At 41.3% G+C, this 26,087-nt stretch overlaps 1 protein-coding gene across 8 annotated transcripts in view; it reads right to left on the reverse strand.

Moving 5' to 3' along the window:
• HDAC4 (histone deacetylase 4) overlaps nt 1-26,087 on the reverse strand; it is a 275,382-nt gene that overhangs the window by 218,055 nt on the left and 31,240 nt on the right. The window lies entirely within an intron of this gene.

The raw sequence follows: 26,087 nt of genomic DNA on the forward strand, positions 1-26,087 counted from the left end.
TTTTCTTTAAATAAGCCCACTCACAGGAAATTTTGCAGCATGAGTGTCCCTTCAACACTTGAAGATTTACTGAGTAATATTGCAGGCAACTACCTTTTCACATAGCCAACTAAAAGGAGTTCAAGTAAATGCAGTGGCTGACTCCTTCAGGCATTTGTTATCTACACTTAACAGACTTGCATGCAGCTAACATTTCAGTCAAGTGAAAGAAGGATATTTTAAATATAGAAACAGAAAAAAAAAATCTCATTTTATGGAATAAAACTGACAGATAAACTTTTTAAAGAGGATTTTCTGTTCTCTGTCTCTACCAAAATAGCTTGCAGTATCAAAAGGCCCTGGTAGACTTCGGGTATATCAGACATCTGAACTAATCAAACGAGAGCCTGAATCAGATCTCCTGGCTTTGTCGGATAAATGTCTGCCAAGACTCCCTACTGCTGGGACCTCTCAGTGTAGGAGGTTAGTGACATTTAAGTTAGAGCCAAAAATGAAAAAAATAAAAGCGTTCACGGATATCAACTTAATACTCTCCAATTTTCAAAGGCTAATTACTGGCTCCCCCTCCCCTCTTTACTCTTACATAAATCTGCACACATTCACATTACATGGCATGCAGATGATATCAGAAATACTGGAGCCTGGCCTAGCATTAGTCACAGACAGACAAGTGGAAAAACACTCATAAAGACCATAATTTTCAAAAAGTCTAGCCTTCAGGTATTACAGGTATTTGCTCTGGGAAATGCAAAAGCAAAAAGGCTATTTTGGTGGAATAGGGTCACTTCTGGCTTTGTCTGAACAGGTTTATCAGTAAGCATTAAGCACAGAGCAAGCAATTAATAGTATGAATCTTAGAACAAAGAGACAGTACCTAAACGTATTCAACTTCTCACCACGAGGAGCTTTTCCCTTTGAACTTTTTCCCTCTAGACTACTTTCCTAGCAAGCCCAAGAAGAATTACTTGTTGAAGCAGCAGCTCAAGGGGAGGAAAAAACAAAAAGTGATGCCACCTCCCATTATAAAACTCTGTCACTTGAAATATTAAGATTTTTAAGGTGTCCTAAGGAAGTTTCAAGAAAACACCATGCTGACATACCAGCCCAGAGGAGAACACCAAGAAGCACCAACAGAGCAGGTCTAGCAAACGGCACCACTGCTGTTCGGACAAGATGGCAAGGCACCTTACACCTACCCCTCCACTGCCCCAGCTTGCGATGGTTCTTGAGGCATCAAAACTAATACGCTGACTCTTCCGCTACACCTTCAAAAGATCTTCAGCTGTCCACCTCTTAAAACATGCCAGAGAGTTGCATTACATGCCTAAAATCATTTTGCTGCACTAGCTGTTTTACAAATCTAAGAAATCACAGTGGTTGGAAGGGTTACTCAAAGTTAGCCTGTCTTTTCAGTTGTTTAACAAGGCACAATTTTTAATTGGGATAATAATCTCTTAACGGACTAGGAAAGACTACCAACCAGTTCTTGACACACTTGTGTCTACAAAGGTTACATTTATGCTAGCCACTGTTTCGATTTAAAAACTCAGTATACAGATCCAGATTTCTTTTCTATGAAATATTCACACTAAAGACAGACACTGTCAAACTGGCAAGAGTGTCACCTCCTGCTAGCCAAAAAAAAGTAACAGTAACCCCTTTTAGCGTGAATAAAACTAATTTTGCTCACTCCGATTACCCTCCAGCTGGGCTCCTGGTTGCACTACCTCCCTCTGCCCAAGAAATCATGCCTGCATGGTCCCCTAGCGTATACCAGCGAGACATTTATAGCTGGGGAAGAAGTTCAAAGCAGCGGGTTGTTCTTTGACTATCTCCTCCTGCTGACATTAAAACAGCTTGAATAAGGGAGGAGGGGACAACCAGCTAAGGGATCCTCTCAAAAACTAAGCCTAGAGCCCTAGCCATAACAACTCCCAGAGCAGTGCCAAGAGCAGAACAGCGAACTCTGCGGGGAGAGTGAAGGGTACAGTGGAGCCGATCTTAATTTTATGCTTTGCGACATTTTTATTTAGAGCCGCATGTGACAATGTGAGAAAAGGGGCTACGTGTGTCTGACTTTCTCAGAGGCCAAGATGAAAAAGCTGTTCCCTCGGCTGCACCAAAATTTTAAGCGCTTATTCATCCTCGCTCGTCATCTGTTAGAAGACTATTCCTCCATTCATTACAGACTGGCAGCATGCAAAGGCGTAGTGCAGAAGGCTTCATTTTTACTATTATAAATGACACTATTTTTGCCTTCAAGCCTCAAGTATCACAAATCACATGTGCTTTATGCACACACCATTCCCAGCTCCCTCCACTCAGCTGTCGTGCTCTCCCAAGCTGGAGGTCGTCTCCTCCCGGTAGCTTCACCTGGTAGCAGCAATCGGTAGCATAGCAGCCCAAGGGCAGAACTTGCCAGGCTGCAGCAGCTTTGCAAAGATGCACATGTGCAAGGTTGTGTACAACTGCATATGTATAGGACAGTTCACTGAAGAAAGGGTTGCACGTGGCCTGCAAACCACGGCTGACAACGCCGCTGTGGAAACTACCGCCCAATTTGTGTTTAACCCCCAGAGCCTTCAACATCAATGCCACCTTTCAGCGCAGAGGAACAAACTGCCACCACTATTCACCATCAGACAATGCTAGACATCTAAAGCCTCAGCATGCATCACATTTTTTGCCCTCTCATCTGTTTCCACCAGCAATAAGTTTTCGCTTCTGCTCAAATGCCAGACAAAACATCTTTAAGCTGCCAACATGCTCTCTACTGGCACAGCCAAGGGCGCTCTGGAAAGGTCAGTGGTTTGAAAAATCTGTGCAACATATCAGAAAGCCTTATAAACATGTGATGCTTGGAATGAAAGCCTGATCCATAATTAGATGCTTCAGTGTTTGTTATCCTGGAAAGAGTTCTACAGTGACATTTCACGAGTCCAAGAATGGGTAAAAAAAGACCCACACAGTGGAATTTATTTTCTTGCCTTATAAAGAAGGGCTATTTGAAACCAAAACTTGAAGACCAATAATAGTGCACGCGGCACAGGATCCGTGAGCGTGAGGCAGGGCTACCTGCTTTAGTCCTCTGTCTTAGGAGCCTTACAGCTCAAATACTTCTGAACATGTCTAAAGCATGAACCGTGGATGCTCCAAACCAGAAATGTCCTAATTAAAAGAGGGGAATCAGAAGGCAGCAAGGGGGGAACAGTACAAGTGTCCAGCAGACTCCACCTGATTTCAAATCATAGCAAGTAAACAAATAAGCAAAAAACAGAAAAAAACACTCTAGCCTGAGATTTCTTCCCTGCAAGTTCACTGTGTCTCTTCTATGTACAATTGTGCACAAAGATATCTTGCAGAAAGGTTTGCCAATAAAATTAATAACGTGGAAGTGGCAGAATGGTAAATAAAGGAGATCTATACTGATAAATCACCTAAAATGTAGCAATACAAAGAATATGTTAACAAACCACAATGTTATTAACAACTTACAAAGGTGACAAAAACAGTCAAGCTAACAGACATGATGAAAATGCAGTCTTGCAGGAAAACAGCAAAAAGCTCTATATTAAGACAGTGAATACCAAACATTACACCTCTTTCAAAATAAGAGCCAGTAGCTATCTGGCTGACAATAGTTTCTGAACATGATTTATACCTTTTTAGTGTAAAATATTTCCAGTTTAAGATATCTGGGAAAAAAAGCCAGTTCAGCTCAAGAACTAGTCCCTCATTTAATTTGATTCTTTTAAGAGAAAAATGCTTCTAGTGCAGTGAAAGTTATCTTGCAATAAGACTATATCTGATGCTTTTATTTACTAAAACCACCTATGCATATTTGTCCAAATTGATTACAAGCATGATTGTTTGAATATAAAAGCAAGCTCTTTTCTGCAGAAGTCTGTTGACTTCAGGAGTTCAAGAAAAACAAACTGAAACATCACAGCCACACTCGTCTGCGGCAACTCTGCTCTTAGGCTTGCCTTTGGCAAAAGGGAGGGCTCGTCCTGCAGCGCTACAGGCCAGCAGATTCAGCCTAAGATGCCCATCTTCAAATCGGATGAATATGCATCTTTAAACTCCAACTCTTTTAATGATCAATTCCCAGGGAAGAGGAAAGGCAAAGCGAACTTTGATTTAATGCACAGCCCAGATGGCAGCTAAGAAAAGCCAGTTCTTAAGATTGCCAAGTTCTGAAAGAATATCCTCCCATCAGCCTCTCATGAAGAAAGCCACCTCAACAGAAAACTTGTAAAATACAAACCAAAAATAAGCAGGAATCAAGAAATTTTAAGAGTCCCCATGAAACCACTTTAAAATTCCTTCCAGAAACAAGAAAACTGATACCATGCCATGATACAAGGGACTCCTCTCCTGCTAATATATCCAATTAACACGTAGGCTGTAGCATTCTGCCCTCATTACAGTTCACTAATAATTAGGTGCTGTTAAGTGTATGAAGGGCATCTCAGCCTTAAGGCGACAACAGCAAGGCAAATAAGGTTGAAAGCATTCACTCTACAGCAGCGCCATGTACCCTGACTTTGAGACCAGTACATGCAGGTGACTGCATTACTAAGTTGTCAGACACACAGTGCAACCTTTGCGTACCCAACTAGTTTCAACTTGCTTGTCCAGTCTTAGGCTCATCCAGACCGATGTTGGTCTAGACAGGACCTAGCCGGACAAAACCAAAAATCTGCAAGATGCTACTAGACTCATTTTATTGCACTTTCCGCAGGCTGTGATGCAGCGGTAGTCAAGAGCGGCATGCTGAAGGCTCCACAAATGAATGCTCTTCAAGCTTATACTGTAATAGCAGCGAAGGAAGCTTCCAGAATGACCACACCACTCGCAAGTGCTGCAGCATTGGAGACCGAAGGTGAATTTCCACGGGAGTATCAAAGAAATTAGAGAATGACAAAGAAATTAGAGAATGACACAAGACAGCAACACTTACAGTACTTGGGACTGTCCCCCCTTTTTCCAGATTTCTGCTGGACAATGGGCGCAACTTCCTTCGCAGTCATCTCTGTGGAAGGAAGTGAGCATTCCTTTCTTCAAATCGGATGAGCATGCATATTTAAACCCCAGCTCTTTAATGATCAGTTCCCAGGGAAGAGGAAAAATCAAGGTTTGCTTTGTCTAATACACAGACTTACTGTGCAGTTAGGAAATTTGCACTCCCACTGTTATGAACTGCCCAACATCACTTACTTTCCATACAATAGCACACATACCCGGTTCATTTAAAGGTATGTCAGCTGTGCATCAGAAACGGGGGAAAAAACAGATCCAATTTCAGGCTCCATAGGCCTTCCTCAGTACAAGGACAGAAAAAGAGCAAAGCCCAAGCCAACGTGGGCCTAGAGAAGAACCTCCACCAGTTCAGACAGGAGGACATGCCTGCACAGATACGCAAGCAGCAATATAGCAACACCAGGCATGCTAGCAAACCAGGAGCCCAACTTGCAGAGCTGATGTATGAACCACAAAATAACCCATGTTCTACTATAATAAAAATTCCTCAACAAACTAAAATATGATAAACAAAGAGGAGATAAAGAGAGAGAAAATAAATACATCCAAGCCCACAGTCTAGAGCTAACTCAAAACAATACTTGGAGCTTCCTGACTGTCACATACTCCTGAACAGGCGCTTTCTGCCAAGATCCTCAAGTTTAGCCTAGGAACAGAAACTCACTGTAGGAATGGCAAAAAAGGATCAAGAAAGCCAGCTGACTTTACCATTAAAGAAAGAAGAGCGCACACATAATCTACATGCACCAACAGTAACATCTTATAACCACCACAGCCTTTCCGGTGGTGATCATCATCCTGTGGTTTCCCTGGCACCAGGAGGCACATCCCACATGTAGGAATAAACAAATTACACCATGAAATATTTAAAAATATGTATGTTTTCACTCTCAAACCTCAAGCTCTAATAGGAAAAAAGGAAAAAAATAATTCTTTTCTGCACACATTAATGCACTAAACCTGACCAAAACATGTCAAATATATTTATGAATACTAGCTGACAACTAAGGACAGGAGGGAAAAGGGAGAGTCATCTATGCTATAACTCTTTAACTTGGCACAAGATCAAGGATCCTCTACTCAAAAATACGGAGCTTGTCAATTCCATACCTTGGGCTGAGAACAAGCCACACTTTCCTTTCTGGCAAGGGAAGTCACTTAAGTGGACAGTTTTTTCATCAAATGGGCCCGGATTATATAACTGAAACAAATTATTTGCAGATACAAATCACACAACGGCCGGCAGCATTCAGGCTTACTCAGGCTTGTAGCAGGCTGACATGTGCATCAGGATGGACAGATTTTTTAGAAAGGACAAAAACAATATTTGGAAGAGACAGTTCGCTTTGACAGTGACTTCAGCTGCTTCCTCAAAATAGGTCAAGTAACTTCAAAAGCTTTCATCAGGTAGTGGTCTTTTAGGAATTTCCCTCCACCATCTACCAGCAATTTTTAGTTACATAAGGGTTAAGAAAGAAGGAAACAAATTTAAACTCAAAAAAATACTCTTAACACCTCTGTGCCATTTGCCCCTTCAGTCCTGATCAACTACTCAGATCTCCTCAGAGCAGCATTTACTGGCAGGGGAGCTTCGGGGGGCACAGGGTACAGCGCTGCGAATGGGAGAAGAAAGATGCACCGCAAAAGACCAAACAGACTTTTTATTAGTGCATTCTTTAAGAAGAAACTGCAGGAGCCTCAGCGTGCTGGCAGCTTTTTTTCTAACCTCTGATTCACACTGACAAGCAGTTGTAAACGTATTATTTCAGATTCTTTTAACAGCTCTCTCATGCCTTCTCTCCAAGAATCAGGGCACAGAAAGAAGCCTCGGTCTGAAGTGTCAGACTGCAGCTAATCCAGGGTAGGAAAAAAAAGGTAATCTAAACATAAGTCCATCACTTATAAACATTTCTTTAATGTGCCCTGTTCACCAGGACTGCATTCCACAGCACTCAGTCATTGCATTTTCAAATGTCTCACCACTTTGTTTTGCCCCTTTGCTGCTTTACTGGGAGTTGGAAGGAGCACTATTATTAAACTACTGACATTTTTGTGATGGTTTTAACAAGTGAGTTACCTGAGCAAAGAGACAACTCTGTATCAACCACTGCCATATACTAAAGCAAAGCTGCGGGATCGCACAGCACCTTACACGCGCAAGGGGCAGACTACTTTGGCCTGCCGCCACCATGCCTCAGCCCAGCCTGCACAGCAACATGGGTATTACATTCACCAGAACCTCCTCACTACCAATTTTAAACTTGCTGCAGAGAAAGATTTTACTTCTCTTAGAAAAAACCTTGCACTGCTACTTCCACCAGAAGTGAAGCAACTTGAAAACAAGGAAAATTATGATGCCATACTCTTGCTTTACCATTCACTTGTAACATGCACTTTTTTTTTTTCTTAATGAGACCAGACTTGCAACCCGATCTTTTAACCAAGACAGGCTGGAGTACTTGAAATGTGCCATGATCTTCACAATTAAACTCCAGTTTTCTTCCCTTTACCTAGTAAACAAATGAGTACAGACACTACATTCCCTGAAAATTAAGCTCTATCCCGTCTTTAAAAACCTGCTAAGTTATTTATCAGGTTTCTTACCATCTATTTCTTGAAGCATTCAGTAACTGGTTTGCACAGTGACAGTGTTCAAGCAAATGGCTTTGCAGAAAATTTGTTTCACCTGATTGCTAGAATACTCTAGACTTCAAGCAACTGTAGCCCAGGTACTCTGGGCAGTTATCCACAAAACATCCCATTCTTTTGTGAAATGCAATCCATACTCGCCTTGATGAAAGGAAATATTAGCTCTGCTCTGCAAAGCCAGAGGGAAAAAAGAGGTCTTAGCAACCAGCTCGACCGCAAGCCTTCCCAAGTGAACAAAGCAGGAGTGGAATGAGGTCTCAGACCCGCTCAGTAGTCCATACACGGGTGAAGAGCACGAAACACGCACTGGCACACACCGCTTCAGAGGCTGTTCTGAACGCAGCTGCATCTCCGAAGGGACAATTTGCAGGTAGCTGTACAGCAGAGAACTGCAGCCGTCAGCAAGCTGTGAAACAACTGATACACACTAAGATAGCAAGAGATAAGCAGGTGTGAGGAGCACTGGAGATCACTGAAGAAGTCAGCAAAACCTTGAGGACCAGGGTCATGCAGGCCAGAGATGCACCTTTCATAACTAAGTCAAACATAACGCAAGCAAACCGAAGCATGATTAGAAAGGCATTCAGTTTGGCCGCAGCTATAAAAATGCACACAGTTCTTCACAAACATAAATGCATCTAACAAAAGAAAACAAACAGGAAAACCCTACACGCTCCTCTTAAGACACTTGCAATACAATATCTTTTATATAAAATACAATTCCAGAAGCTAAAAAAAGGTTGGGGGATGCGGCCCAACCTGTAGCCTGAAAAGCAATAGCTTCACTACCCTCACAAGCATGCACATCCCACAGCAGTCTTTTGGACTTGACCATTTTGCAGCTGCAAAATTAGCAACCTCTGGCCTACTTTCAGGCATGTTAGAGTCCAACCGTATTTACACTGACAGAGACAAGCAAAGGTTATGACGATTTATTGATGCAAGAGCCATTTCATGGTTCATGCCAGAATTTAATCAGTGGAGGAGGAGGAATTCTCTTTATGCACCCAGTTAACTGATTCGTTAAACTGCTAAAAAAACATAAGCTGAGCTCTTAAACGGCAAGCGGCAGATTAAAAGCACCTAGCACAGCAGCTCCCTTAGAAAGTCCCTGCAAGCTGCAGGATGCCAGCGACAGGACAGAACTGCTAGGCACGTGTTTTCTCATGAAAAAGAAAAAATGCAAAGATGAATTTGGAGCGTTCCCTATCCTTTGTCAATACAAGCCGGTATTGTGTCCGTTTAGATCACCCCGTCTCAGGCAGACTTTGGGGGAGGCACAGGCGATGATTCTGCTATCCCAAACCCACAAGGTGGTCGCTTCGCCTCAGTGAGAAGGCGTTCAAGCCAGAAGTGCTACCCGCTGCAATCCTGCATGCAAAGAAGCAAAGCAACCGAGCAGAAGTCTGATGACCTACTTGAAACAGCTACTGCACAAGCCCACGTTTAAAGAAAAGCAAGAATTTTTAAGGCATACTGAACGAATAGCACCCCTACCTGCCAAAAAAGCCATCACGATAAAACCTGTCAGAGTTACAAGCCTGTAGAACAGGCCTTCCACCTGCTAGAAAGCAAAAAATATATATATATGTAATGCCAATCAGATACTCGCCTCAGCAAGGAACAGATGTCCCAGCCCTTCTTTTGGGTTTGCTGAGCTGTAAGGATCACATGCCTTTTCCTGGCAAAGGTTGCATAAGACCACTGAGAAGAAAGTATTTAGAAGTTTCAGTCTTTTTCCTAAAGTGACAGACATCAAAGATTCAATACTTGGACAGACTATCAGAATTAGGTTTACTGGTTCTGGGCATTGGTTGGTTTGGGATTATTTTTTGACCAGCAGAGACAAGGGGTAAAAGCTTGGTCCAGTCCAGACGTTTGACTCTTTCAACAAGAGCAGCACATTTTATGCAACAGGAGCACACTAGAAGATGAGGGGAAAAAAAAGTTCTCAAGTTGTTTGTTTTTGTGCTGGCCATAAAAGGGAAGGTCACAGTTAAAAGGGGTCTTTTTCCCCCCTCTTTAGCTACAAAGTGCAAGTTTTGAACACAGAAGCAGAAGAGAAAAGAAGATTCTTCTAATGCATCACCTTTATGATTTTTTTAGTTGAAGTGTATCTTAACACCAACAGGCTTAAAGGTTTTTCTGTCTGAAATATTGTCAATTGATTAAAAATACTGGAGCCAACTTTACAGAGGTAAAAAACCTGCCCTCTGATCTCTCCTCAAACAAGCCCACTGAGGGGAGGAGGGGGATTACCCATCTCCCTGGAGCACCCAACTTTCCTAGCTTTCTGTCTAAAGTGACCGCAGGTACAAATAACTGCATTGATCTCATCCTATTGATTAAAAGGTGAAACCTGACAGCAAAGAGTCATTACACAGTAGTTCACGGACGGTCACATCCAAGAATCAAAATACACAACGTCATGAGCACGCTGCCAAGAGAAGTATCAAATCCGTCCCCCCTACACACACACCAAAACCAAAATCATATTCCTTCCCACTGTATAAAATTTGACGGGATTACATGACAGCAGCAGCAGCCTTTCAGGACAAAAGGGTTACCTAAAGCCAAGGCTAGTAGTTCAAAGCTCACAAACTAGCCCTCATTCCTATTACGATTTTCCTTGTAAAGCTATTTATGTGGTTTGGCAACATAGCAGCTACAAACAAAATGAGTACATAGATTCTTGAATAGTGAAAGGGTCAGGATTGATTTTTTTTATGATTTCTTTGAATTCATCTGTCATTTCTCCAACATCCTGCTCCCAGCCCTACCACAGAGCGCAGCCGCAGCCCAGTAAGATTTTCCACAAGTCCTCTCCACTGCAAGCAACTGTACTTTACCCAAATTTAGGAGCACCTACTAAAGGAGAAACATTGGCGGCACTGGCAAAATCCTGCTTGCTCGTATTCAAGTAAACAGCAGGTATCAATGCACAGATGAAGAATTTCTAAGTGCCGGGATTATTCAGCCCCTAGCACAACTGCAATGATACAAAACAGAAACGATGGAACAATTTTGTACAACTTGCCTTGATTTAAGAGTTATCTCCATTGGTATACCAGCACCCAACTTAACCGCTTAACACGGACTGCTCAGATGCCACAGCTCTGCTCTTCATTCAAACGGAAAGAAGCAGACCTCCTAAGGACCAGACTTCACACCATGCAAGATCCCAAATGCTGCCTAGATGTGCTTCACGTGGAGATAGACAACGCAACTCCCCCTGCACAACAAGGCTAAACCATGTGATTCCTTGCAAAGGCCAAAACTTAAATGGGTTCCAAAAGCAAGCGGACAGAGTACAGAAACACAAAAAGGGCTATGAAATTCAAAGTTATCACTCAAACCCCCTCCCCCCATCTCAGAAGTGCACGTGACTGGAAGTTGAGACTCTTGCCGCATGCTTGCCTGCTCTTACACTCTTTCCTAGGCATCCACAACTCCATCAGAGTCCTGGTCCTGGTCTACCTGAACCTTCGGGCTGACCTTACCCAGCCATTCTTGCAGAATGCACTTGGACTTCAAAATTCAGGTCTTTGAGATAGTCCTGATGTAACTACAAAGTTAAGGAGACCAGATGGAAACACTGGGAAGACTAAGTCTGGTTTGTGGATTCCCTTTCGAAGACTGTTGCTATGTTCAAAGGAGGATTGACGGCACCACGTTTACCATGAACCAAAAAACGCACATGTGCATGTGCACATTACGTTTTGGCAGCACTCAAAAAATTGGTGCCACTAGTGACGCTGCCTTCAAGTTTATTTACTACATCTCTGGAGAGGTCAGCTGACAGGCAGATAAGGAAAAGGCCTTTACATTCAAAATGGAGCTCTCCAGACATCCATGTTCCACCACTCAGTAAGAGAATGAAGTGATAGCCAAAGGTGGCCTCCTTTCCCTCTGGTACTTCAGAATTTCCTCGGGACACAGAAGTAGTTCAGCAGTACTTTCTAAACAGACTTAGCTGTAGAACTCGTAATACAACTGTATTAATTAATAAATATTCCCCATTGCATGTATTAATCCATGGATTTTCATCTTGGGCTGACAGACATCTGGGTAGGAAGCCAGCGGACATGTAACCTATGGAGCTAGGTGAGCACAGCTTCCAGGACTGCAACGTAAGGTCACTGTTCAGAAACAGTGAGAGCTGCTTCTCAGGATATTGTTGAATCCAGTCTAGTTCTGAAGGGCTTTTACAGACTTTTAAGCATTACAAAATATTAAGCTCGACTCACGCTTGAAATTCCAGACAAATCCCTAAACAGTGACAGTCAGCACACATTTCTTCTCTTTGAAGAGATGTAAAGTAATTTTGATCCAGTTCAGTTTGAAAGAGATTACTAGGAGACAGCAATGCAGTAACTTCTCAAAAAAACCCATAGGAATATTTGTCTGCGTATAATTCAGATACCAGTAACTTTAATATTAGCTTTAGCACTTTTAAAAGGCTAAAAAATGGCTAAAAACATCTCAACACACTAGTTCTATTGATGTCTGTTAAACCGAATAGTCATCACAGGCCCTCAGCAATTTTAAAATATGTTTCTGTTGAGTATTTCAAAGTAAACAACGGCACTGCCAGTAAAGTATCTGATTTTCCTAGTAACTGGTGAAACAGTAGTATTTTTTTAATTTTTTAAAAATTTAAATTTAAAAAAATAAAAAACTAATATAGTATTTTCATCTTCTTATAGCGGGAATGAACTGTATACCCCATTTCTCATTAGTTAGTACTGAAGTACTAAAACTACACTGAAAGAAGAAACATCTTGTTTCAATTGCTGCTCCACCCCTTCTTCCTCCCTGCCCTCCAACAACATGAAAAACTTCATAAAAAAGACTGCAAAACCTTTGTCCAAACACCTTCGAAGAATAGGGCAACATATTATTTTGAAATAAGAGTAAACAGCACATATCAAAGTGTAGGTAGCCAGATGACAGAATTTCTAGATTTAAAAGACAAAAAAAAAAAAAAAAAAAAGTGTGCATGGCTGACATCCATCTGAGAATAAGCGGATTTTCCATCCCTGTTCTTCAGTCATCCCACTGATTCTGAAATTTATTCAAGTGTTGCCTAAAGTCCAGTTGTGTCCTAATTGATCTGACCACATCAAAAGCATGCAAACAAGTCTCATCATTGTAAGAGACCTGGCCCTCAGAGGCCAAGTTGATTAACTTAAAATAAATACTGAGAATATGCTCCCGATCTCAGCCCAGTAACAAATTTAATTTGGGGAAAGTACACGTGAGATAAAATAAAAGGTCAAACTGAGACTGACCAAAAGTGAGTAACAAAACAGGCAAGTTTATGGAAAAAGTTTCACCACGTTCAGAGTGAAACGCAATGTCCCAAGGACTATCCTTATCATCCGACAGCCTTTTAACAATCTGAAGTGCAACCTTTTCTCTACCGGTTTTCCTACCCTACACCTCATTCAAAACAATTGAGAGTTCTCTACCTCTCATCATAAGTACCTGCTGCTCATCTTTCTGCTGAAGGATGTATCACAGGCTAAAAAAAAAACCTGCTTTAGAGCTAGGCTTTGAAGGAATTCCAAAGTGCAAGAATCGCAATTAAAAAAAAATAGAAATGGGAGGAATGACCCTTAGCAGGGACACTGACCTAGAAGGAACTTCACTTGAACTCCAAGTTGGAGCACAAAACAATTCTTTTCTTCTGAGGATGCAGTAAAAACTTGTGCAGAACCTCTCAACTATTTGATGATACAAAAAGCAAAAACTTCACAGGTTCCATGGTAACAGTCTTAAAAGCTTCAAGGTCCTAGAACTGATACTGTTCCTTTTACAGGAAATCCAGGATATGTTCAGTTTACATATATATAAGGATCAGAATACAGGTGGAGTATCTATCTATTCTGTTACGGTTTGAAGGACGAAACAGTAAGTGGAGTCATGTCCAGTTCCAGTCTGTAAAGGCTTTCAGCTCTCCCAACCATGGCTTCTTAACGCAGGCTTGGCATCATCTCTGCTGAAATGAATAGTACCTGTGGATCAAGCACATGTTGTTCAGAGTCACAGGACTCCTCATTAGGTTTCATATACTCTGTATAGCTACTTCTACGAGCTCCCACTATACAACAGGCCTTACGATAACTATACGATCAACAGAACTTCCTGCTTCACAATTAAATGAAACAAGGATTTTCCTCCAAGTTGCACCTTATATGACAGTGTAAATATTGCTGCTTTTCACACGAGTGGCAACCAAAGCCAGAAAGATGCATTCTAATGAATTTCATCACACAGCTATTTCCCACGTATTGAGAAGTCTAATCTTTCGCTGGTACGAGTTTCAAGTTTGGTTCCAGAGCTGATAACTCTTCTGTAGCAGGACAGTTTGCAGAACATCTGCTACCTCCACACTGTTAAAATAGCATGCAGCCTTCATGCAACTTCCCCATACACTGTTGTTTAAGACAGCTACCAAAGCCTTTCTTTGGGCAATTAAAATATCAATAGGGTAGCCATAGTGCTTAGTCCATTCCTAAGGAAAACCTAAGGCACTCCACCCATGCAATAGATTTTCTTAACATGCACTCTATCAGTAATGCTTTCAGAGAGAAAAAGCTGACAATCATTGAGCAAGTGCAGGATTCAAGGTGCTGGTCTTGTCCATGACTGACCAATGCCTCTCCTGAAACAAATGCAGGGGGGAAAATGTATTACAAGTACGGTCTGAAGTGGTAATGCCTTCAAGGTGATGTTCTTAGATCACAAGGTTTCTTCTACTAGGTAAGTTACCACCCTCATGGCCACAACCTTAGACACTGTATTCAATCCAGTTTACAGAAGCAGCAGCCAATATCTCTTACTGCCAGATCTTGCTGCTGAGTTTACTTCTCAACCAATCTCAAAGTTTCCCCTGTTTTAAAGAACAGCCACAACCCGATTTCATTCTGTGGACCATAAACTGAGAGACAAAACCTGCAGGAAAAGCAGAAGGCTTGTGAGGGGGGTAACTGGAACTACCCGAAGCGCGTCTTTTCGTCTGGCTCTCTGGATGCTCATAAGCAACTGAACTCTGAAAGAAAATGAATCCAGGACTGGTTCTTACAGAAAACACATTTAAAACTTCTTATGCGTTAGCTCTTTGGAACAACAAAATTCTCGACGGTGCTTGTGTAAAAACACTATGGGAAGTGCACAAGATGAAACAGGCCATGAAGCTCGCAATAAAAAATATGTTAAGGAGGCAAAGGATTTTACTAAACTCCATGAGTGGGTGACTAAACAAGGGAGATGCCGCTGCAGGGTCAGCAGTTTTAAAGTAGCAGATCCCATCCCTACAGCCCGCAAAGCATATGTCAGTCATTGCAACTCGGCAAAATTAAAAGGCAGTAGAAAGGAAGCTTGTGCCATTTGCACCTGTGGTACGCTTTATGTGATTCACAGGATCTCCGAAGGGAAAATGATGAGGAAGTAAAGAACTTAAAAAAAAAGAAATCCAGAAACTCGAGGAGGAGGAAATTCCCAAATGAACAGGGAAAAAAAAAACAAAAAAACACTACCTTAATCAAAAGAGAGGAAGATCCTAGGGCACACAGACATAGCCTCTGTTGACAAATTAAACAGCTGGAGCTAGAAGCTGGAAAAGCACAAGATTTAGAAACAAAAGTAAAGGTTTTAGAAAATGAACTAAAGAAAGCTAGAACAGCAGCTCATTTTCTGGCAGAGTAACCTAAAGTCACTAAGATAAGTCAGGATCAATGCAAAGCAACCATTGCAGATCGAAGAGAATTTGCTTTGCATGAAAGGTTAAGAGCTGATTCAAAGGCAGAAATTGTTCCGAATTTTTCCCTAAACCCTGAACCTTCTTCCCCAAGAATTTAATAATTAAAGAATATAATACCAGAAGTTCTTTTCAGCCCTGAGCTGGAGGGACTCCACTCCATTAACCCTATACTAACCTGAAAGGTGGAAAGGGTAAGAAATAGAGAGACGAGTGTCCAGGGAGAAGCGTGGAAAACAGTCTGATAGAAGACCCATGAGGCTAAGTCCATTGCAGACCAATTAGGTCCTTCAAATAGAAATACTGTAACTGACTGGTGCGCTCAAACAGGGAGCATATGTCCACACTTAGACAGAATAGAGCTAACCCAGCTGGCTCATGCAGATCTGTCTAATACAGATCCACAAGTATTTGGGGAAATTTTAAGAATTTTAGCCAATCTAGACATGAACTTTTAACAAGTGGGTGCGAGAGGTTTTAACCCTGTTTTTCCTAGGTAAGAGTCTTACCACTCTCTGTTTTAGAAAACCAGAGGCCAAACGAAAATCCTGACCATTACACAGCCTGAAAGAAGCTTTTAGTCATCCTCTCTGGTAAAGTTCCTGTCCATGATGGAGGCCCTAATTACGACAGGAATGAATTTATGGCCTTCATCTGCGAAGGGCTGGGTTCCCCAATCAAATTAAGCCTGGGACTTTTTGACCGCACACAGATCACATGGGAAGAGTTTTCTGTCAGTTTGTGCAGAGTGGCTGCATTTTTGCAGGACACTGGGACCACCAGGAGACCCAGTCAGTGGCAAGGAAAAAACGCCTGTAAGCCCATTGAAACTGTACTTTATTCTAATTGCAGCCCTCACTCATCTTCGGTGACAGGGCAGAAAACCTCACAAAACCCAAATTTCAACACCCCTTCAAGGAACAATCTGACCTCTAGTCAGAGGAGACAACTCTTTATTCAAAACCACTTGGCCCCCTCAGAAATAAGGCCATCGAAGGTGCAATTCAACTCACTCCCTACTCAGAATCCCTGTCCAAAATTTCCTAAATGCAGACAAGACCCATTCAGAGACCAGTTCTGTAAAGAACTTAGTGATCTTGGAGAAGATATGAGAATCTGTCATAACCAATTTGATGACACTTTAATGGAGGCTTTGGTAGAGCTAAAAAGATGGAAGCAAGAACTACAGCAATTTCCCTGGCTCTCAGATGAATCTATATCACGGCCTGTAAACTCAGTCCAGGCAAGCGAGTCCTAGATGAGGCCCATAGGTTCTGCTAGAGAGGCACAGGTTCCTGGGGGCGCACACCACGGATCCTGATGCTCTTGTCAGTGGCTTCTTGGGGACGACCCACAATCGAAATGGCCAGAGGAAACCTAGGAAGGTTGGCCCAATTTTTAGCAGACACAGGAGCATCCACAAACATTCTTGAGACATCTATGGTAAACTCAGGCAGAAAAACTCAAGAGCAGATCACTTTAAGTGGCTATGGCGGAGCCTAACAGCTTGCGCCAGTTTGGGAATGCATCCCCTTCCAACTAGGGACTTAAAGGGAGTAATGCATAGCGCAGTTAATAAGAGCCCAGAAGGAGGACTTTTAGCTGTGCCATTTCTAAAGGAAGACTGTCTTATAATGGATTTGGCAAATGGTCTTTTGTGGCATTTTGAGGAAGGACCCGCAGTCATTTCTCCTGTGCACAGATGTGCTGCGCTCTAGGTACCACAACCCATTGTTATCATGACTGATGTTGCTCGGGCAGGAAAATTCATGAAAGCTTGGACACAGAACAAGACTGAGTGTGGTAGGATTGACGCGGATGTGATGACTGAAGGATCTGATCCTCACCCACAGAAACAATTTAAATACTCAGCAGAGACTGGAAGTGGTAATTAAGGCAGTAATAGAAGACCTTGTAAATCAAGGTGCTCTTTTAGAGATGCTGTCTATCTGCACTGCTCCCCTATGGCCTGTGCGCAAAGCAGATGGGTCTTGGAGGCATAGAGTAGACTACAGAGCTTTTAATGCTTGGACACCCCTGTCGCTCCTGTGGTTGCAGCAGGGTCTCACTAGTACAGTGTAGTAGACCTGGCCAATGTTTTTTTTCCTGTACTTTTGAATCAAGCTTGCTAGTACAAATTTGCTGCTTCTTTTTCAGGAACCCAAAAAAGCTTCAACCAGAATCCAGAAAGCATGTGATCTCACATGTGGATGACATTTTAATCCAGTCACCCACCAAACAGAGAACAAAAGAACTCATTGAAGAAGTACTGGCTATCACAATTGAAACAGGATTCAAAGACAGCAGGGAAAAGACTCAGCTAGTTCAAAAAGAAGTCAAATACTTCGGGATGTCATTGGGTTAAAATGGTTGATCCCCAGATGTTCAGAAATTGGAAACACTTCGTAAAATTCCAGTCCCAACCAATATTCACTCATTACAGTCATTTTTTAGGCTTAATTAATTTTTCCCAACACTTTTATCAAGTTCTTTGCAGAAAAACCCAAGCCTCCAGCTTGGTTACTTACAAAAAATCATAAATGAATTTGCAGAAAGAAACACAGTAAAGCTAATGGCAAGGATTGGGATGAGAAACTCCCCATTATGAGGATTTAAAGCAATTCATGGTTATACCCCTTCCAAGCTATGACAGGGCAGCCAATGAGAGTGCCTGAGTCCTGGCAGTTTGGGGTAGAGTTATCCAGTCCTAGGGAACACAAGGTAGTCACAAATGAGTGGGTGGAAACATTAGTAGAAGTAGCAGCCAAGGTTCACCAACAGGCAGCAAGAAAATTGGGAAAAGCCCAAAGGGATATGAACAAAAGCTTAGGATGTGTTAGAAAACCAGTTACATGGGACATGGGACAGCCAGTAATGTATCAGAAATTCTCTGTGGATAAATAATCCCTGACATATAAGTGGGATGGACCAGCCTATATTGTGGATAAGGTTATATCCTTTCATCCTTATCAGGATGAAGTTCCACAGGGTAACCATGGCAGGCCATAGGGGAAGTATTTCCATGCTTCTCAACTGAAGAAATGGAAAGGTGAACCTCCGGCTGCCACAGATAAGCCTCCACCTGGGAACTCCCAGAATAGCCTTGAGTGACACAAAGTTCATCCTTGCACAGTGTGGAAACAGGGGTTAGAATGGAAATAGTTCCAAACACTTCAGTTATAACTTTATCTCAGGGGAAGCAGGAGGGATGGCCATAACATCCTTCTCTAGCTCTACTCTTCACAGGAAAAATGCAGTCGTATTTCTGCATCTGCTCCATATATGCAATGAGAGTGATAAAAACCAAGACCACTGAACCTGTTGATGAGCAAATGAGACACCTACACCTCTGCTTGTTTAGAGCTGCTATGCAAAGCAGTTTGCTATGTTGGTGTCGTACACAAGGCATCAACGGTCACAAGAGTAAAACCTACCAACACTCCTGTTTTCCACACTCTTGGAGAAAGAACAAGTTGTGCCCCAGAAAACTGGGCTGAATGCGTCCAGCATACCTCTGGAGATTTTCCACGCTTTTGTTATAGCATGCATCCTTTGGCAGGTGAACAAAAGGGAACGAACGTGGCTTGTAAACCATTGCGGAATTATGCAAGGAAAACCCCAGATGTCAGCATCACCTGTGCTATTAACACCGAGACTTTGTGAGGGGGCATCGTTGTCAGCTCTCATCTGGGCTCCAAAATCTACATTTAGCCTTTTTATTGTGATAGAGACTCAAGTCTTAAAAGAGACAGCTGATGAACTGTACCCTTGACAGTCTTATGACCAGGAAAGTCACTACGCTTGGACCACAAAAGGCAGAGATTTGAATCAGAAAGGGCCCCCGGACTGGCTCATCCCACTGACCAGAACCACATGCACCAAAGCTACATCAGTTATCTGCTTCAAGAACTTTGGGAAAGTGTCATTTCATGTTAGGGAGGTTCTGAGAGGGAATTATACAATGGTATTGGGACGAAAGAATCAATCAGTGCTTGTGTTTGATCTTTTCATCATTAATGAAACATCCCTCTATGACTATAAATACTGCACAATTGGTCCCCTTGTACTTAAATTAGATCAACCTACTAAAATCATGAGAAATCCAAAAACTTCTCTTAAAGAAGCCAAGGTGCAGTTAGATGGCTTGAGCATCTCCAAAACCATAGCCCAGCATGCTCTTTATTTGAAAATAAGCCAACAGGGATGGATGAGATGGGCTAACCTGGAACATTCAGAAATGCCTAAATCCAGATTTGAGATTAGAAGAACCGTATGGGTCCTTTTGGAGCAGGTATGTCTGCTGTTGACGCAGCAAATATTGAAGTCATGGGTAATAAGCTTCCTTATGCTACCCACCAGACACGAGATTCTTCCAGCATGGGAAAACATTATAGAACATGATGAATTGGTTATGCTTTCAAGCATTCAGTCTTTGGAAAATAATATATCTATGGCTATAGCACTCACACAAGCTCAGAAGCTATTACAGACTACTATCATTACCATGATTAGATAAGCTAGGTATGGGTCAAATTCCTACAGAGGTAGTATCATTGATCAAACCCCAACTAACCCTGCCTGAAGTTTCTCTAATTGAATGGAACAAATTGGTAAATGCTACTTATCATCCAGGTTTAAGTCAACTACAATTATTCATAATCCTAATTTTAGATGCTGATATATTGAATGTCTATTCTGTAATCCATTTGGATTTGCAAGCAAAGGAGGATTTAGTAATGTGTTCTAGAGATGAACCACTATGCATACCCAGAAGAAAACAGCTTTAAAAACTGCAGATGTTCAAGGTTGCCATGAACATGAGTGTCTTGGTTTTGTTTGCGAAGATCAAGTCTTAGAGATTTATAATACTTGTCTGTCACCACATCCCACTGATTCTTCCTCCTGTACATTTGATATAAACTATAGTGGAGCTATTCTCCTTAGCTATATTGGTAAAAGTTGTCTGTGCCAGAACTGCTTTTACTTATGTTCTTGTTAATTTTAGGGAAATTCAACCAATGGTTCCTTATCTCAATAGGTGGTTTTGTTAATATCTTGGTGATACATATGATTCTAATTTTATACCCCAATTTGGACAGTACAGCATATTAAACTGTACCCTCTGCTTTACCAATCTTTAGCCCCTATTTCATTAGGAATAGGTCAACTTCCTGAAAGCTTTATTCCATCACCCCAGCTTACACCAAGAGTTACACTGGTTAAAGCAGATGGGAGAAAACACATTCTTGGAAGTTCCCCATAGCAACAAACAAATTTCTACCATCACTGCTAAGAGAGGCAGAGGCAGGCCATCATAAGTGGCAGGAGACTTTGGTCAGTTGGTCATGCTTGGCTAACCAGATGTTCTCAATCATGCTCTGTCCCATAATATCAACTTTAATATTTCAGATATTGAAATGTTCTTTCTTGCAATGCCTTGGCTGGCTTGTTGGACCAAACAAAAACTTGTACAGCTTGAGACACTGACTGGTGGTTGCTCACAGTTGTTCTGCTGGCCAGACTCCCTGGAAGGTGCTCAATACAGCTTTTAAACTGAGAGCCCCTTTTTATTAACACGCGTACAGCTAAAAAGACTCCATAATTTTCATATAAATATGGGGTCTGCACATAGCTAAATGGGGGGGGGGGGGGGGAGGGAGAAAAGTAGAAGAAAAGAAGGGAAGGAAAGCAAGTAGGTCCAGACATGACACCACTCACCACAAAGCTTAAGGACAGGTATGTCTTCACTTTACTCATAGCAGAAAGTAAAGCTCGCTCACTCTCACACTTTGAGTGTTAGGAAAAGAGAAAGACTTCTGTCTTTAGCGAGTCTAAAGTCGTGCTGTCAGTTCCTTTAAATTGTAATTTGATAAGCTGCCAGATTCTGGGAGACCCTTCTTTGTCAGAGAAATTCATGGGGATACAGTCCCTATTTAATTAAATTTAAGAGCTGCTAAAGTTAAAAAGGACTGACTAAAGATACAAGGTCTTGACTGCAGTAGCTGTTGGCAATAAAGGTTTTCTATTTTTAAGGAACCCTGTAACAAGATACATATGGATACACATTCCTGCACTTTATTTCTGTGAAATAAGATTCTGAATTTATGAACATTGTGATCTGTGTGCAAGTCTCATTGGGAATTTGGAGCTTAGCCTGCACGCTTGCTACCCTCAACCTTAGAGAATATGTAAGCACTGTTTGAACTAATTTCCCCAAACCAGTTTCGTGTTTTCACTCTCTGAGCGTGCATGTGGCTCTCACTCACATGCCAAAGCCCTACATGTAACAGCCGGTTGTACTGCACTAGAGCACCAGATGGGTACAGGGCAAAGGGACACTGTGTCAGGAGAACGTTCTTCCTGACGGCAGCCACCAAGGAAGATGTATTAGACATACTAACAGTGCTAAAGACAGACAGAGCTTATTCGTGTAGTCTTTACTGTTTATTGAAAGAATGCTTCAGCCTCCAGATAACTTTCTAGAAAAAAACCCTTACTGCCAGAAAGTAGGTCAGTGTCATTTAAAGCCCCTTTGAAATACATCTCCACAGAAACTTTTTAATCTTTAAAACAGAACACATAAAATATTTATTTTATAGTGTAAAACATTTGAAAGAATAACAGGAAAAGTTCTTATGTATACCACATGAAATGGTCTTCCATGCCTCATTGAGCCATGGAATATGAAAGGAGAGTAGATAAAGTGCCATACAAAAGTAATTATTAATCTAGCAAATCGCAGCACATGTCTTGCTAACTCATTTTCCTAGTGATCATGAAGCTTTCTGCTCTCCATATCCTCTCAGTTTTAATGATCCTGCTGCAGATTTTTCCATATCAGATAGGCAGCTCATTCTTAAACTTCAATATTCTTAATTACCAAACATTCAGCATTTCAAAATGTAAATAAAATTTGCATCTCTGCAAGAGTAGCTCTGAAGAAAGAATATAGCATTTGCATTCAGACGGGCTAATTCCTGTAAGATAACATTTCATAAACAAAATGTTTCATTGAACATGGAGATAGTCTTTTTTAAAAAAAAAAACAAAGGAAAGCAAACTTTAAACAAATACAAATCAGTTGAGTGATTAACTTTAAGGTTTTTTTTAAACTAATCTTTATGTATAACTGGTATCAGTAGGACAATCTTTACTGATTAAAGAACCAAATGATAGTGAAACTTAGGCCATTGAAAATCTACAGTGGGGGAGCCAGAAGACGACAGCAAGAAGTTATCTGAGGTCATTGAGAAAGAAGAAAAACCATACATACTGAGCCAACCAAGATGAGTGGCATCAGCATCACAAATTACAGAAGACAGTTTAAACTGTGGGCAAGACAACTGAGAAGTGAAACAAAACATGCCTCACCCCAAGCTTTGTCATAGTCTTAAACGTTATCTTAATTAGCCTAATTTATTATTATACTTTGCAGCAACTTGATCTATTATAGCATCATTTCAGCATTTTTTCAGCTTCATTTCAACGTTGGAAGAACTATCGACTCCAGTGCCAAAAGCCAGAGGGCACACGATGTCTCTGAGCTTTGTCTTGACTAGATCTATACAATATCTTTCCCCTTCCTCCAAGGGAAAGCCAGCCACCCTGCCACCAGCTTCAGTTCCTCCTTCTCCACTGCTCCCACCAAGCAGGTCCACCCAAACTGATGCAGATTCCTGCCAGGCAATGTACAAACATCTGCCGTGAAGGGGACCCTCCTTCCAGACAAGCTGGCACTGGGTAGCTGATGGGAACACATGACACTTGGGTCATGACAGACTGCAGACTGCCTGCTTCTAATGCACAAGAGTCACGCTCTTCAATCTGCTGGACCTACATGCATTTTTGTCTCAAATTCCCTTGCAAGTAAGTTCACAACAGCTGCTTACATCAACCCAAAGCTCATGTAAGAGACCATACAGAAAATTTCTGGCCCAACAATAAGAAACTAAAGGTCAAGGCCTTCCCTCCACATATAGAGTTCAAAGCAGACAGATTTACCTCCTGGAAGTTTCTAAGGATTCACTTCTACCAACATGGGCATTCTTACTTCTCTGAAGTTTATTTCTTACTCTCACAGAAAAGTTCCTCCATCACTGGTCTGTCTTCTGTTGTATTTTGGAGTAAGAAATCAAGTCATATTTTTCTTAGACTTGTTAATGTTCCCCGTCCTTTTTAGCCTCATTCAGTGAGAAGTCTTCAGCATGCACCATTTCGCACAAGTGAGCTCCCCAGAGTGGGGCAGGGAGGGGGAAGACACCTTTTTCATTCTTCTATATTGCAACAATTTCATGGTGCTGTTTCTAACACATCCCATTAGCAATTGGTTTGGGGAACATTAGAGAAGAAAGCTTGCATCCACTGAAGCGAGATTTAATAGGCTCCTGAGTTAAAGCCAGAACCTTCCCCTAAACAATGCACATCATTAGTAATAATTACCTGTAGCAGTATAATGAAAATAGCTATTGCATCTGACAGGAGGAGCCCAGACATCATCTTTGGCAAGGTTTGGAAAATATTTCTACCAAATATTGCAGAACTGACTCTATAAGAGAAATGAGCAGTAAAGATTCCACAGTGTAAACCAGAGGTAAAAAGCCATCCTGAGACACTACACAATTTCAACCCAACATTTGGAAATATAATCAGAATAAACCTAAGTCTAAGAATGGCACAAACAATTTCTAGACAGCAGGGGGATTAGAACTAAAACATTATGGAAGTAGAATACTGTTTGTAGATATTTTTTATACAAAGTATATAGGCAGAACACCATTTTATACATAAAAAAATAAACCACAAGATCATATTGTATGACAAAGATTCCTGTACCCTTTAAATCATCTCTACTGAAACACTTCAAAGATGTTTTGAGTTTCTGTCACATCTCCTTCATTTCATGAGTTTCTGTCAATATGGAGCCTGAGCCGTATTTCTAAACAGTGAAACTGCAATTGTTACTTTGTTTCAAAAGGCTAACTATGACAGTAGTTAATAGTTTCCCTTATTAGTAGTCTAATTTTCTAAAAAACTCATACAGTAATCACCACTTCAATTCTTACTGAGCCACCCCACAGCTCCCTCTAAAAGACGTCTGTGACATGGACCAAGAAGGTTTAAACTATAATTCAGGAAAATACACAGGCATGCAAAGCTATCTAGCTAAGCAGTCACTTCCTTGGTTTTTGATCTTTACCGTCTCACTAAAGACCACTTTAAACACATTAATTAGAAAAGGAAGACTCAAATTGATTGTGGCACTACAAGGGCCCTTCTTACTTGAGGAGCTCCTTGCTTTCATTAGCCCTTCTTACCTGACTCCTTGCTACATAATCAGTTCAGAGCTTGGGCAAGAGTAGCAGTACCAATAAAAAGAGGCAAGACAGAAAAAAGTTAGCAGATGACTTCCAAAAAACAAGAGATAAATCAACAGTGAGCCTCCATTATTCCTGCATCAACAGAACAGTCGAACTAAAAATGATATCCCTCCTTCCTGATTCATAGGCTTTCCACCCATGCTATGAACATCTGGATAGCTCCTCTTTAAGTAGTAGAAGGATATCAAGTCAAGTTTGTTGGGTTTTAGTATAAGTATATATTTCGCAACCTATCCCACTACCGTGAGGAAAAAGCAGAAAGCCATTAGGAATACCCTCTTATTCAAGGCAGAAATGCATGCAAATAAGCACTGTCCACTTATTTGGAGGACAGGGCTCTTGAAAAACCCTAACACTGCAAAAAACGTTGCATCACAAGTGAAGAACTATTTGCAGAACACTCCACCCATATGTATATGCCTACTTTTCCAACCTCCACAGTACCAGAAACAAGTCTCAAAAATCTACGAGACTCCTACATTAGAGGTAAAGGCTTTTTTTTTTTGCACAAAAAATTACAACTTTAGAGATTTATTTCATTTAGGTTCTTACGCAAGGGTCAGATTTTCAATGCTGCTGCTTGTAACCTCCAGCATCCCATACTTACTGCAGCACTTCTTGCTCCCAGCCTCAGAAACAACTAATGGACTGCTAGAAATAATTCCAATGTAAAAATAAAAATATTCCAAGATTTAAGGAATTGTATAGTTGTGGTCAGAGTCCCTTGGTTGTTAACTTTAGTTTTATTTGATTGTTAGCCCAGGACTGATTTAACTGAAATCTCAAAAATAAGTTGTCAAAGCCATAGTTAAACAAGTACTTTGACATGTTTTGTTGTTGGCAGATGTCTTGCTTCCCAGTAGTCATTATTCCCTACCATAAACTGAAGTGGTCAAGGCAGGCACAAAGTACAATTAAAATTCCCTACATAAAGCACAAGCTAATAAATGCCTGCCTAACACAAGGCTATCTGAAACTTGCTGGATACAAATTCTTGAGACAACTTTAAGCTAGAAAGCACATAATCCTGAGTATCTACAGAACCTTCTGTCAAATTAGTTTTGTAGCAATGAATCTGCTAAGAATTTGTCTTAAATTACAAAGCACATTTGTCTTAAATTACAAGTTACAAAGCACATTATTTACAGATAAATCCCAATCAACACTGAGATGGATCAATTCACTCTTGTTCCTGCAAGACTTTTTTTTTTCCAGTAAGAAAGGAAAGTACTTTAAAAGCCAAAAGGTTTTCTTCT

This window comes from Dromaius novaehollandiae, chromosome 7, assembly GCF_036370855.1.
Source record: "Dromaius novaehollandiae isolate bDroNov1 chromosome 7, bDroNov1.hap1, whole genome shotgun sequence".
NCBI lineage: Eukaryota > Metazoa > Chordata > Aves > Casuariiformes > Dromaiidae > Dromaius > Dromaius novaehollandiae.